Source organism: Papio anubis, chromosome 9, assembly GCF_008728515.1.
Source record: "Papio anubis isolate 15944 chromosome 9, Panubis1.0, whole genome shotgun sequence".
In the NCBI taxonomy this organism is placed as follows: domain Eukaryota; kingdom Metazoa; phylum Chordata; class Mammalia; order Primates; family Cercopithecidae; genus Papio; species Papio anubis.
In genome coordinates, this window is record NC_044984.1 from 53938023 (window position 1) to 53954086 (window position 16064).

The 16064-nt window shown below is 33.8% G+C and overlaps 1 non-coding gene across 1 annotated transcript; it reads right to left on the reverse strand.

The window, feature by feature from the left end:
* Positions 1 to 15431: 15431 nt before the first annotated feature.
* Positions 15432 to 15539, reverse strand: LOC116268997. Its single transcript, XR_004176323.1, has one exon. It is a non-coding gene; the product is annotated as a U6 spliceosomal RNA (small nuclear RNA).
* Positions 15540 to 16064: the final 525 nt, after the last annotated feature.

Below are 16064 nucleotides of genomic sequence, written 5' to 3' on the forward strand. Positions count from 1 at the left end.
AATTTGATTGCACTGTGGTCTGAGAGACTGTTTGTTGTGATTTCAGTTCTTTTGTATTTACTTCTAATAATGTGGTCGATTTTAGAATAAGTGCTTTGTGGTGCTGAGAAGAATGTATAATTTGTTTATTTGGGGTGGAGCTCTACAGTTTTGTAGCTGTCTATTAGATCTGCTTGATCCAGAGCTGAGTTCAAGTCCTGAATATCCTTGTTAATTTTTTTGTCTTGTTGATCTGTCTAATATTGATAGTGGGGGTTAAAGTCTCCCACTATTATTGGGTGGGAGTCTACATCTCTTTGTAGGTCTCCAAGAACATGTTTTATGAATCCATATGAATCTGGGTGCTGCTGTATTGGCTGCATATATATTTATGATAGTTAGCTCTTTTGTTTCATTGATCCCTTTACCATTATGTAATGTCCTTCTTTGTCTTTTTTGATCTTTATTGTTTTAAAGTCTGTTTTATCAGAGACTAGGATTGCAAACCCTGCTCTTTTTTGCTCTCCATTTGCTTAGTAAATGTTCCTCCATCCCTTTATTTTGAGCCTATCTGTATCTTTGCACATGAGACAGGTCTCCTGAATACAGCACACCGATGGGTCTTGACTCTGTCCAATTTGGCACTACTGCTCATCCTTAAGATCTATTGGCTACAACCATCATTGATCACCTTTTGTATACACACGTAGATTACAGATTTATTCTTTTAACAAAACCGACTCCTTACAGATTTCATAAATAAAAGATTAAGAAAAATCCCCATTTATGTACCTCAAATTCAGTACACATTTCCTGGCGGTAGATGTGGCCAATGTGTCTAATAATAAACAATTGGTATCTTTTTTTCCATATTTATTGATGGCTTCACAATATTAAAAGAAGCAGAGATCAGCAATGTACACAGTTATTTAAATAAATGAGCAATTCCTGGAGCTATTGAGCCTTTCACTTAAAAATATACTAACAGTTGATTTGTTTTACTTACTCAACATTACCTTTGCATTAACCCTTGAATCAGAACACCAAATATAAACCACAAATTAAGAGCATAATCTGTTAGATGAATGCTTCAAATGCGACTTTCTTTACTAATGACTCAAATTAAAGTGGTTACTCACTGTAGATAACTATTAACAACCTGCCAAGATAACTGTGCTTTTAAAAACTATATTCAAAATGGAATGGTAAAAATACTGAACTATTAATAATTATATTTGAATGGAAATAAAAATATTAATAAATATAAATACTCATAAATTCAATTGAACATTATGGCAGGGGTAGGGGTTGTGAGGAGTGATCAAATCCGTAACATTCCCACAGAATAAGATCTCTGGAACTGATGGTTTCCTAAAATTGATGCTGTTGTCCATAGTATTTGGTTGGTACAAACATAATTGCGGTTTTTGGTATTGAAAGTAATGGCAAAAACTGCAATTACGTTTGCACCAACCTAATAAGTTGGAGATCTATATGACAAACCTTTACTAGTGAGATTGGATTTGGTATCATTTATTTATATCATGTCTTCTAATTTTTTTTTCATTTTTATCAAATTTCCTGAAACCAGTTATGAGCTTGTTTCCTGACCCCTGTTTTTGTAATGTGGAATAAAGTAGTTTATTTAATTGAAGGTTTCTTTTATTTTGTTCATATAAAAGTTAATTTCTTTAAAGTATATGTAACTTCTCAACAATCATTGTGCTTTCTAGGAAGACCCTACCTAGTATGGTAACTCCTCAGTTAACATTGTTGATAAGTTCTTGGAAAAAGTGACTTCAAGTAAAATGACCTATAATGAAACCAATTTTACCGTAGGCTAATTGATATAAACAATATTTAATTTCTGGCCAGGCGCAGTGGCTTACTCCCCTAATCCCAGCACTTTGGGAAGCCGAGACAGGTGGATTGCTTGAGTCCAGGAGTCTGAGGCTACCGTGATCCCAGATCATGCTACTGCACTTCAGCCCAGGTGACAGAGTGAGACCTTGTCTCAAGAAATAAAAATAAAATAAAAATAAATTAGTTTCCTATTGCATACTTCTGGTCACAAAAACATCACCAAACTTCTAAATAAAGACCAAAAATATTTAAATATTAATCATTGAAATAAATGTACTAAATTATGCCAGTTCAGGGTTGTGGGTGGCTGGGGCCTATCTCAGCAGCTCAGGGATAAGGGCAGGAAAACATGCTGGACTGGATGCCATTCCCTGGCATGGCACTCATGCACACCCACACTCATACTGGAATGGTGTAGACACACCAATGAACCTAACATGAGCAACTAAGGGATGTGGGAGGAAACCAGAATGCTGGAAGATAACCCCAGCAGACATGAGGAGAACGTAGACACTCCATACAGACTGTGGCTCTGGCTGGGAATCAATATTTTTTCTCATTAGTGTTGTAACCAAACCACATTGACAAAATGACATTCAAAAACCATCTCTAAATTGGGATTTATTTCATAATGTTGTTCTTTTTTTATGTGAAAATGACTTGACAAAGTTATCTAGGCCTTCAGAATGTTCACACTTCTAGCTGTTCATCCTCATTAAAGGAGGCAGGGGTAGAATAGCAGTTATTTTTATTTCTGCGTGAAATGACTTCTCTTGGCTTAGAAGCAACATCAGAGCACAACATGAAGAGTTTGTGAAGTAGGGAATGGATATGAATTAAGTGGATTAAATCACATCCTATCATGGAAAGAGCATGAAATTTGGAGCCAGACAAACCTCCTAACTGCCACCTGCTGTCTAGGGGACTTTATGAATTTTACTTCTCTAAGAGCACAGAAATTATATAGAAAAAGAAGTAGTGGAATTTATACTGAAAGATAATGGAAGTAAGGAGACACATAACTGAGGAGTTGATATGTAAACAGAATTTACTACATGTCATGTCATGTGCATTATGGGAGAATTGTTAAATTCTCAAAGCAAAATTATGAGATAATTTCTCAAAGGGAAGTATGTGCAAAAGGAAATAGAAAGAACACATCCTGTTTTGATGGAATTACAATTAATTTTTAATAATCACTATGGCTTGGATGCAGAATATAAGACATAAAGGAAAAGGACAATTTAAATGAGGCTGTAGAAGTTGAAAGGAACCAGATCATCTTGGCTAAAAAACTAAGGAGTGAAAACCTTATGGGGTAATAAAGATAGTGTTAAATATTTTGTAATCCTTAGTTTGGCATCTTCTATGCAAGGATCCCTTCTCTTAAGATGAAAAGATTAATTATTCTTGTCTGTTAAAACATGGACCCTTATATTATTAAGTTACTCAAAAAATTACAGACTTAGATAATATTGCAGTTCTGAAGGTGGAAATACTATGTATTTCAGGGAGTGTCCTAAATGAATGCTTTCTTCAAAAACACCTAACTGATTTCCTGCTTGATATATTTCTATCTTAACTTGATGCCACTCATTTCTGCTCTCAATATAGTAAATTTTATCTTCATCTAAGGTATTCATGGCAAAATTTAAAAGTGTGTCTGACATGGTGTATTTACTCCCTCCTCCTTAAATCAATTATTTTTAACTTTTAAGTTCTAGAGTACATGTGCAGGCGTGTTACCCACATATTAATCCTAGTACCCATTAGTTATCTTCCCCGATCCTTTCCCTCCTCCCAGCCTCCATCCTCTAATATGTTCCATTGTGTGTTGTTCTCTTTGTGTCCATGTGTTTTCATAATTTAGCTCCCACTTATAAGTGAAAACATATGCTATTTGGTTTTTTGTTCTTGCATTAGTTTGCTAAGGATAATGGCCTCCAGCTCCTTTCAAGTCTCTGAAAAGGACATGATCTCATTCTTTTTATGGCTGCATAGTATTCCATGATGTATATGTACCACATTTTCTTTATCCAGTCTATCACTGATGGGCAATTATGTTGAGTCCATGTCTTTGCTATTGTAAATAGTGTTGCAATGAGCATAATATGTGCCTGTATCTTTATGATAGAATGATTTATTTTCTTTTGGGTATATACCCGGTAATGAGATTGCTGAGTCATATGGTATTTCTGTCTTTAGATCTTTGAGGAATTGCCACACTGTCTCCCACAGTGGTTGAACTAATTTACATTTCCACCAACAGTGTATATACATTCAGTTTTGTTTTTCTCCACAACCTCACCAGAACCTGTCATTTTTTGGCTTTTTAATAATACCCATTCTCACTGGTGTGAGGTGGTATCTCATTGTGGTCTTGATTTGCATTTCTATAATGATCAGTGATGAGCTTTTTTTTTTCATATGATTGTTGGCTACATGTACATCTTCTTTTGAAAAGCATCTTTTCATGTTTTTTGACCACTTTTTTATGGGGTTGTTCATTTTTTTTTTGTAAATGTGTTTAAATTCCTTATAGATGCAGAATACATTTTTTCTCCCATTCTATAGGTTGTTTACTCTGTTGATGATTTCTTTAGCTGTGCAGGAGCTCTTTAGTTTAATTAGATACTATTTGCCAATTTTGCTTTTGTTGCAATTGCTTTTGGCATCTTCATCATGAAATCTTTTCTCATGCCTACATTCTGAATGGTATTGCCTAGGTTGTCTTCCAGTGTTTTAATAACTTTAGATTTTACATTTAAGTCTTTAATCCATGTTGAGTTAATTTTTGTTTACGGTGTAAGGAAGGGGCCCAGTTTTAACCTTCTGCATATGGCCAGCCAGTTATCCCAGCACCACTTATTGAATAGAGAATCCTTTCCCCATTGCTTGGTTTTTTGTCAGGTTTATCAAATATCAGATAGCTGTAGATGTGGGAACTTATTTCTGGATTCTCTATTGTGTTACATTGGTCTACGTGTCTGTTTTTGTATCAGTGCCATGTTATTTTGGTTACTATAGCCCTGTATTAGAGTTTGAAGTTGGGCAGCATGATGCCTTCAGCTTTGTTCTTTTTGCTTAGAATAGCCTTGGCTATCTGGACTCCTTTTGGTTCTGTATGAATTTTTAAATAATTTTTTCTAGTTCTGTGAAGAGCGTCAATGGTAGTTTATTAGGCATAGCATTTAATCTATAAATTGCTTCAGGCAGTATGGCCATTTTAACGATATTGATTCTTCCTATCCATAAGCATGAAACATTTTTCCATTTGTTTGTGTCATCTCTGATTTCTTTGAGCAGTACAAATCAATTTCTGGACTTGGTTTGGTCCTCCCTTGACTTTATTGACTCTCACAGTCTCCTTTGATAGATACGCATCATCTTCCTACCCCTAAACATTGGAATTCTTTAAGACTCCAGTGCATTTCTCTTCCGCGCTTTAAACTCAAAGCGAGGCGATCATATCTAATTGATACTGCTGGCCTCAGCTTCTCTCCTGATCTCCAACTCATATATTCAACGGCTTACTCAATGCCTCCACCTGAATTTCTAGAAGATATGACAAACTTACCCATTCCAAAAAAAAAAAAAAAAAACCTTATTTTTTTCTATTTCTTCTCTCTCCAAACATGCTCCTCTTCCAGTCTTTATTAGGTCACAAATAAACCTCACGATTCCTCAGAAAATGTTAACAAGAGTTTTTCAGTTATATTTTACATATTTTACAATTTCTCAGATGCTATATATATATTCCATTTGAATACAGTTGTCCCTCAGTATCTGCAGAGAATTGGTTGCAGAACCCTTCCATACCAAAAAATCTGCAGATGCTCAAGTCCCTGATATAAAGTGTCATAATATTTCCATATAACCTACAGCAAATCCTTCTGTATAATTTAAATGGCCTCTAGGTTACTTATAATACCTAATAGAATGTAAATAGCTGTTATACTGTATTATTTTTTAAATATTATATTACTTTTATTGTGATATTGTATACACACACACACACACATTTTAACATTTTCCATTTGTGGTTGAATCCACAGTTGCAGAAACAGCAGGCACAGAGGACTGACTGTATGTAGTAAATGAAATCACTTATCTCCACTTCCGTTGCAACCATCCCAATCTAAGCCAAATCTTTTTTGCCCAGATCATTTAAATTGCTTCCAAATCTGCTTCTACATGTGCCTTCCTAGAAGCAGTTCATGCAGTATCCTGAACAATGTTATTGACATATATAAATGATTCTATTAGTCTCTTGCTCAGAAGTCTTCCAGAGACACTTAAAATAATCCAGAATTCTTACTGTAACCTTCAAAGCCCTAGGTATAAGGTTTCCTGTCTCTCACTCTGGTCTCTTTGTCTCCCTTCCACACTGGTTTACTCCATTCTAGTGAAACCATGCTTTCTTCTGCTTCTCAAAGACATGCATTTTCACCTCAGGGCCTCTGCACTTGTTTCCTTTTTTCCCAAATATTCTTACTACAGGTAATCACATAGTTTATTTCTTCCTTTCACTGTTCTCAAGTCGAACATTCCCTCTAAAGAGAGTGCTTTTGTTGTTGACTTTACTTAAGATAGCCCATTCTTGTTGTCTTATTTTCTCATTCAGTTTATATTTCTATATATTTCCTATCACTAACATTGCATTATACACGTATTTGTTAATTACCTGATAGTTCCACAAAATGTAAGCTTCCTAAGGCCAATTTACCTTAGTTATTATGAATTCTCTCTAGCATCAATATTTCTAGGCCTATAGCAGGTGGTTATTATTTGGTAAATGAATTATTAAAGGGGAAGAAAATATGATCATTTTGATCTCCTCAAAGTAAGCTAGATGACAATTTCTAAACCATTATTCATCACTGCACTGAGTTCATCTCAGTTCATCTCAGTGCAGTGATGAATAATGAGATCAATAGAACAAAAGTGAGAGTTCAGGACCAGAACTGAACATATATGGCAACTTGAGTTATGTCAGAGGTGGCACCATTGATTGTTGTAAAAAGGATATACTCTTCAATAAATATATTAAGACAATTGGTTATCCAGAGGAAAAAAATTAAAATGGAGTCTCTAACTTCCATTCTATAAAAAAAGTGAATTGTGGAGAGAATTCATTCAAAGCTCAATAATATTTAAAAATATATACAGGACTATAGAAATATATCATTATGACCTGAGAGTAGAAGTGGATTTATTTCATGAGACACAAAGAGCAAAAACCATAAGAGAAAAGATTGACATATTTACCTAGAATCATAATGCAAAACTTCTTTCACCAAAATAATACCATAAAACATAAAAAAAACAATGACAGATCAAGAAACTATTTGCCACACCTGTAATTTAGAAATGATTAGCGAGGTAGAAGATGAAAAAACTTCTATATTATGTAGGCATATAATAAGGGGGAAAAAAGAGCAACATTCACATACTAGTGATAGAGGCAGGAGGCAGACAAATGCCTAGGCAGATAAATAAGAGTTCTTGGAGAATCTCCAACCTGCCCTACTAGTGTTTGCACCAGATGTGCTTTTGCAGATAAGAAAACCCTCACAGGCTCTTGCCTGGGCATGCCTGCAATGGACTGGAGGCCCACATGCACTGTGGGAGTAGGGTGGAGTCAGCAGGAATTTACACCTCATCCATGGGAGGATACCCTGTTCATCTCGTGTGTGGTGGCCTGGTATTTGATCTGTGAGGTGGGATCCTGCTGGCAGGACCCCTCTCTCTGCTGAGAGCTCCCTTTTTGCTTAATAAATTCTGCCCTCCTCACCATGCCTCAATGTGACTGTGTGTCTAATTATTCCTGGTCATGAGACAAGAACCTGGATTTAGCTGAATCAAGGAGCAAAAGTCCTGCATCAATAGCAATTTACAGAAGAAACCAGCCTGTTTAATTAATAGAAGATAGTCAGTGACACTTATAATGAAGAGAATAAAATAAAGATCTATGTATCATTAAATGTTTTTGCTTACTTCTCTCAATCCAAGACAAAGTAAACAAAAACATTTAAGAATATAAACAATATTATTAAAGTAAACTTAAAAACATATTAAACTACATCCTAAAATAAAACATCAAGTTCCCATGAAACATTGACCAAATATTAGTTCCTAAAGGACACTTTCTTACATTCTAACTACTGAAATAGCAAGGACAACCGCATTCTGGGACAAATGTGCAAGAAAACTAGGGATAAACCACCAAGATGAAAAAACTCAAAATCCAACCACATCAATTTAAAATAAGAAATTTGTTTTTTATTTCACAAATTAGATCAAGGGGAAAGCAGAAATTAAAGGATTACTGGGAATTAATGGTAATTTCAAACATTAGCTATAAATTAAAACACTGTATTTTTATTGAGAGCTTTTAGTAGCAGAGTCTGTGCAAAAAGGAAAATGCAAACAGATAAGAAATGTAGGAATTCATAAATTGCATATGGTATCTTAAACAAGAAAAAATTCATGAAAAGTAAATGAAAAGAAGAAATAAATAGTTATACAGAAACTAATAGTCAAGAATACCATCAAACTATATAACCAACACATACAAGTTTGCTTCCTTGAAAAGAAAAGTAGAGCAGTAAGTAACATAATGTAGAATAAAGGTGTGAAGCCCAAATGCACATAATTTATACTAAAAAAAAAGAAGAAAAAACATCAAACTTTTATAAGACATACAAATAAGTAAAAAAAGAGCACTTTGATTAAATTTATGCAATCCTTGATTTGTCTTTTTCTCAGAAAATATAAATTAGGCAAATTGACTTCAGGTTAAATAAACAGACCAACGTTTTGGTTAGAAAATAAGAAAGGTTGTCAAACAGCTGTCCTTTGCCCTCTCCAAATATATACACATACAGAGCACTAGGGCATTTTTTCTCTGGTGAATTCTACTAAGCCTTCAAAAACATAAAATCTTATATTATTAATACCAGTGTTCTCAAACTTACCAATCATCTGGAGATGTTATTAAAATACAGATTCTGATTCCATTGATTTGGGTGGGATGTATGATTCTAGCAAGCTCCCAGGTGATGCTGATGCTGTTAGTTAACAAGCCACATGTTGAATTGTAGTGGTTTAAATTGCTTCATAACCTAGAGAAAGTAAGCTTCCAAACATGTCTTACAAAGTGTACTCTAAAATTGATATTAAAAGCTTATAAATATATTCCCTAAAAGACAACTACAAAACAGTTTCTGTTATAAATATTGATGGTATTAATACTAAGGCAAAATAAAATATTTACAGATAGAATCGAGTTGGTTATTAAAAGAAACACATGACACGATCCAATAGCATGGTTCTACTAAAGCCCATGGTTTGGTGTTAGCAAAGACATTAATAAAATCTACAATATTACTAGGTGAAATGAGAAAAACTAATCATCTTCATAGATGCTGAAAAAACATTTGATGAAACTCACCACATGTTACTTAGTTTTAAAAGTCTAAGTAAAATTAAAATTATAGATTAAAACTGAATGATAAAATTAAAAAATAGTCTCATTAAAATTAGAAACAAAGCGAGGATTTTCACTATCACCGTACTTATTGTATATTGGGTTTAGATGACTGTGAAATTAGGCAAGACAATATCAGATACTTTCAAAAGAGAAGGAAAAATGTACCATTATTGTAGTTAATGTAAATATAATACAACTGGAAAACCTGAAAAAATTAATTGAAAATCACTAGACCTTTAGTTTATGATAAAGTTTGCATTTCAAATCAGTGGAGGAAATATTTCAATAGTTGTGTTGGGATTACTTGCAGAGCATATCAAGAGGAAAACAGAGCCTAATCCTTACTTTACCTTGAGCAAGAACAAATACTAGATAGAAAAAAAGTGTAAATGTAAAACAAACTAACAACACAAAAAGCCAAGAATAACTACCTGAACACCCCCAAAGCAAGGAAATATTTATACACACATGTAAACAAACAACCTAAAAGTAGCAGGAGAAAAAGCTGGACTTCTTTTTCTGTTTCATAACGCTTTTATGCATTTCAGAAAACAGAGAAACTGCTGAGAAAAAAAATTGAATTATTTGACCAGTTAGAAAGTCAAAACTCTTGAATAGTAAAAGTATCTTCAAAAAAAATCAAAAGACATGGAAACTGGAACATATTTGTAACATAAACAAATCTTCTAATGCCATATTGACAAAGATTAAAAGATTATATAACAAAGGATGACCATCTTGCAAATAGATTGTGCTACAATCATATAATGTTACATGATTACTGCCATTACAAGAATGCAACATATTTATATATGCTGCTATGAAAATATCCACAGAATACTGTATTTGTCCCAGTAGGTAGAAACAAATACCCAAGTTGAATCTAGAATAATTTGTAATCAAAGGAAGAGAACCTAGAGGGGAGATATTTTGAAAGCAGAATCAGCAAAGTAAAGGAAGAAGTAAAAAAATTCTGAAATTGTTCAGCCTCAGTGACAGGGATATTTATTGTTATTACTAAAACCTGAAAGAAAAGCTTATTGTTGTTAAAGGTAATATAAAAACAGTATCAGGTATTGACAAAATCTGAGTATTTTGGAGCCAGACTTTGATTCTCACGCTGTTACCTACTAACTGTGCGACCTTATACAGGTTATTATTTTTTCCTCTGTGCCTCTTTTGCTCATCTTTGAAAGAGGGTAAGTATTCACAGAATTGTTTGATTTACAGCTCTAAGGATTAAAATAGTTAATATTATAAAAGCGCTAAGAAGAGTGCCTTGCTTATAGTACATGTTAAGTATCAGTTAGCTATTAATATTAAAACATATTATAGGTTGCTGTATGAAATACTACTTGAGCATTTAGGTCCTGAGGTACAGAAGTCAGAAATTCTGGGCTAGGCTGGACGCAGTGGCTCATGCTTGTAATCTCAGCACTTTGGGAGGCCAAGGCAGGTAGATCACTTGAGCCTAGCAGTTTGAGAACAGCCTGGGCAACATAGCAAAACCCTTTCTCTACAAAAACAAACAAACAAACAAACAAAGGCAAAAATTAACTGGGAATGGTAGCATGCACCAGTAGTCCCGATTCTCTCTCAAAAAAGAAGAAAGAAAAAGAAAAGAAAAGAAAAGGAAAAGAAGAGAAGAGAAAAGAAAAGAAGAGAAAAGAAAAGTAAAGAAAAGAAAAAAAAAGAAAAGAAAAGAAAAGAAAAAAAAATGGTAGGCTAGATCTTGGCATACAGACCAGAGTAATAGGCAGATATGTTTGCCTAGACTGAGGAGTTTCTCCGGATGGCTAACTCTCAGGGCAAAAACAAAGTTACCCTATCATTACTTGGAGTGAGGAGAGAGACAGTGCTCAGCACCAAGGTAGATTTTCTAGACTGAAGCAACTTATGGAATCTCACAAGTTGATGTTGCTTCAGCCTCCTTTCAGAAGACATTCTCTAATAACAGAAGGCACTTGCCAAATCATCTTCTAGGGAGAATGAAGGGGGAATGACGGTCTTGGGGTAAGATTCCAAAACCTAGTTGTGCAATAATCCTCATACTGGAATTGTGTCCCCTTGTATTAGTCAGGGCTGTCCAGAGAAATAGAACCAGCAGGAATATCTAGATATATTAAGAGGAGGGTTGTGGTGGGAATTGGCTTACATGACTATGGAGGCTAAGATGTCTCATGATACATTGTCTGCAAGCTGGAGATCCAGGAGAGCTAGTGGTGTAATTCAGTTTAAGTCCAAAGGCTCAAGAACAAGGAGCTTTTATACCCAAGGGCAGGAGAAAATGTTAGTACCAGCTCAGTTAAGAAAGAGCTTGCACTTCCTCTGCCTTATCTGATCAGGTCCTGCTACAGATCAGATGATTGGATGGTGCCCACCCAGATCTGATAAAGGTGGATCTTGTTTGCTCAATCTGCTGATTCAAACGCTAATCCATCCTGGAAACACCTTTCACAGACACACCCTGTAATTGTATTTTATCAGCTGTCTGGGCATCCCTTATCCCAGTCTGTTGACACACACACACAAATTAACCATCATTGACTTGATTGAATGATCAGGCCTTTAGTAACTAAGTAGACAGTTGTTGATTTTACTTCTGTGTTAATTGGTCTAAATACGTCCTTGAGAATTATTAAACATATTAATTTTTTAAATGCAATATTCTTTAAACTCTTAGAATATTTGAGAAAGAAGCAACTTAATTAAAAATCAGCATTTGCGATTACGAATGTGCTGTTCTTCCTGTCTGTGGAGTTTTAAAACACAGCCTCTTCCATCCAAGTTACACAAGCCTCACTCAGTTCTTGAAATCTCTCAAGAATTGCTGTTTATTTCTTTAAGGTGTTCCCCAACCAGGATCCCACAAGGTGAATTTTGTCTCTGTTAGACCAGCCCAAATAAACCACAATAATTTACTCTAGTCAATATTCCATGATGAGTCATCAAATAAATGAAGAAGGTGACAGAAGGTTATATATATATTCTTGACCAAGAGTATTTGAAATTTCCCATCTCATGGAAAGTTCTTCTTTTCCATCAGTCTAGTGAGTGTGTGGTGTAGTTTACCTTCTATGCCTAAGTACACACAGAACTTAGTTGAGGGAAACTAGATAAAATTATAAAGTTTACCAAAATATTGGTGCCAGGAGGCAGAGGGTGAGGTAATCATTCATTCCAACTTAGTCTCTATTTTATATCACTTCAGTTATCTGAGGAGAAACATCATAGAAATTTTTTTCCATACAAAGCTCAAGGTGACTTTGTGCTGCAGGTTATTATATTTTAATCTCCAGATTAGATGCTTGAATCCAATACAATCTGAAAAAATTTATATGTCCAATGTTTAAAAGAATTGATAAGAAAGTTTATGTTTAGGTGAAGTTGAAAAAGGTCAACAAAATTGTGCTTCAGCATGCTAAACTTAATATATATGCACAAAAGAATGGCAACAGAAATGTTAGTTTTCCTACAAAATGTTTATTTATTTACTGTTTTACACTCATGGGGGAAAGTCCTAAATTTGAAATTGTCAGTAGTGTCATTTACTATTAATAGGTTCACACCATACTCCTAGATTAACTTTTAAACGTATTTTCTGACAAATTGTAGTCTGATACTGATGACCTAGTTTCAGCAGTGAATAGCTGCCACTCAAATTTCTCAAGAGAAGAAAAAATTCATATTTAAAAATACAGAATTTCTCAGTACAGTATAACAAAAATGTTTATGGAGAGACCCATGTAAATTATCATCATTTTTAAATATGTCTGAAAGATCCCTGTTAGAAAATACTCAGAGAGACAACAATCTCTTAATACGAATTGAATCACCAATAGTGTACTCATATTGTGACATTATCAAAGCATGCAAGATAGAGTATTTCATGCATTGAAGAAGATACCATATTTCAACGTATATAGCAAACATTAATGGATAATAGCTTAGTATAAACCAGGCTGATATGGAGCAAATAGTTCTCTTCAAAAAAAAAACACTGATGTGAAAGGAAGCAGTGAAGCAACAAAAGTTGATAATTCTTCATAAGGCAATTTAATGTGATAAGAATTGGCATTCTTTTCATCGCAAAAATGCTTATAAAAGAAGTAATAATTGTGGAAGCATGATAATTTACTGCAATAAGCTGAACAAAATGCTTAAAATTCAAAAATAGAATTTACCCCAAAGAACTTGAGATTAAAAATGAAAAACTACTCAGAATATACATATTTACACTTATCTCTTGTAGAGCATATGTTTCCTTCCAAGCTGTGTAAGGATTTACCATTCGCCATGTTTTCACAGATTAAATATTGTTAAATGCTCCAAGGCACAGTTCATAGCTACTTTCAAGATTAAAACTAATACAAAATCTGTTTTAAATACATGCTTATTATTTGACACTTTAGTGGGTCTAAATCATATAAAGACTGTCAATTTTATTTCTCTATACTTCAATACTACAAATGTTAGTGTATTGAATATTAATATGATCAATTGCAAAACATCTAATTCAATTATATATCCCTTTAATTCTATACTAGATACTTTAACAAAGTTGGTAGAGATATTAAAGTCTTGAGTATTCTTTTTACCTCACTTTTCCTTTTCTATATACAATTATGTGTTTATGTTTTTATCATTTTTTTGCTTTTTCCCACTATTCCTTATAAAAGCAAACACTAATTATAAAATATATAGGGCCCTCTGTGTATAAGTTTAATCTTTTTTTCTACATCTTAATAGTAATAATACTACATTTGGAATTCAGGGTATAATATCTTAAGTGGCATGTCTATACAATTTCCTTAAGGTAATTATTGTAAAATTATAATACATGCATTGTTACTACAAACTTCAAACAGGCCAAACTGTATTCTGGTTTGTTTATGCTTATTTTAATAATCTTGCAATACATTATTTTCATGTACAAATTATTTTTGCTTGGCCTGTCTGAGCTGATATTAACATATATAGTATATGTTTATGCTAAAAATAAGAAACTCAACCCTTAAAAATACATCCACTACACCAAAACTCAAAATCACTTTTACAGAAACCTATCAATTAATGGGCTTATATCCAAATATCCAATATAAGACATCAAGTATTTAATAAGTTAGGATTATATAATTTGACTCAATAGACTCATGTTATATAGATATTGTATAGATACTTCACTGAGATTTTTCACGTTTCTTGTAATGGACTCATCTGCTTAACAGTGTTCTGGGTTACAATTATTGTGTTCATGTTGTATATGGAAGAACAGACCCAGAATTACTTTATGAGAGAAATCATAATCTTATTTCTAGAAAGCCCTCCATTCAGCTATGTAAGGAATTTTGAAGTCTAAGTAAGCTCTTGAATGAACTACAGAAGATAGCCACCTTCTTACTGCTGCCCTATTCCCCAACTCAGCCTTTAGCTGGGTTCCAGTTTCTTATCTTAAAATAAAAATACAACTAGTGCTTACCTCATAGAATTATCGTGTTGATCAGAAAAAATATTTAAAGCACTGTATGCCAGCCAGTATGTAGCATTCAGTAAATTCTCAATAAATATTAGCTGTTTAGATAACTGCATATTAACATAGTAAAAGCTCTAAGAAGTCCTTTAGTAAAGACATTTACTTTGCTTAACTTTATCTCAATATTTCCTTGTCTTATTAGAATCTATTTACAACCCACTATTGACTTTGGAAACAGGCTATTTGATAGGTATGGTGCCTGCCTGGCCACATTGTTTTGCCCTTTTCAGGTGTGCGTATGTGTGTGTGTGTGTGTGCATGAGAGAGACAGAGAGAGAGAGAAGGAGGAAAATAGAATTGTCATTTGCTGTTTTGCCACTGGCCAAGTTGAAACATATTTTATAAAAACATAACTGTGATACTTCCTGTTTTAGATATTGAAGAGTTCAATTTGGTGACATTACTCCCTACATTAGACATTGTGTCCTCCTTATAGGAATCCTCTGCATTAATTGTTCCTCTATATCAGGTCAATGAAAAGCAATACTCTCTTTATGAGGTAACTTTTAAAATAATTTTTAATAGACTACTAAGTATAAGCAAATAATTTAGAGTCTACATAGCAGTGTTTTTTTTTTTCTTTTTTCTTTTTTGTGTCATCCTTGCACAGGGGCCATGCTAATTGTCTCTGTATCATTACAATTTTAGTATATGTACTGCTGAAACAAGCATGCAAAGTGATTTTTTAATATACCTTTAACATCTACACTACTCAGAATAAAAATAACATTTTATTCCTAGTTTCTAGCAGACCCTCTGGCAACTAGTAGGAAACCATTAAGTGCTTTCCTAATAAAATAATAAAAGCAGTTAAAGATCACCATATTTATTTCATCTAGATGATTATGTTTGTAGTTATAATGCAAATGTTCTAAGAAAATTATTTATATTGTTTAAAAACAGCAGGTTGTATCATAATATACACTTCAGGTGGCCTATGAAAATCCACTCTCTACCGCGCTGCTCTCCACCACCTGACCTCATCCCAAAATGTCTCGACTTTATTCAGGTTTCTCTCCTTTGCACTCAAAGAATTCGGTCCATCCCTGATAAAAGAAAGTGAATCCTTATTTGTCTCAGCTAGCAGATGGAGGTTCCATTGTACCACCCAATAATCTTAAAATATGGAAATAGTTTGTAGTTCTGGACAATTGTATGAGAAGAAAAATATATTGGGGGAACACTTGGAAAATTTTC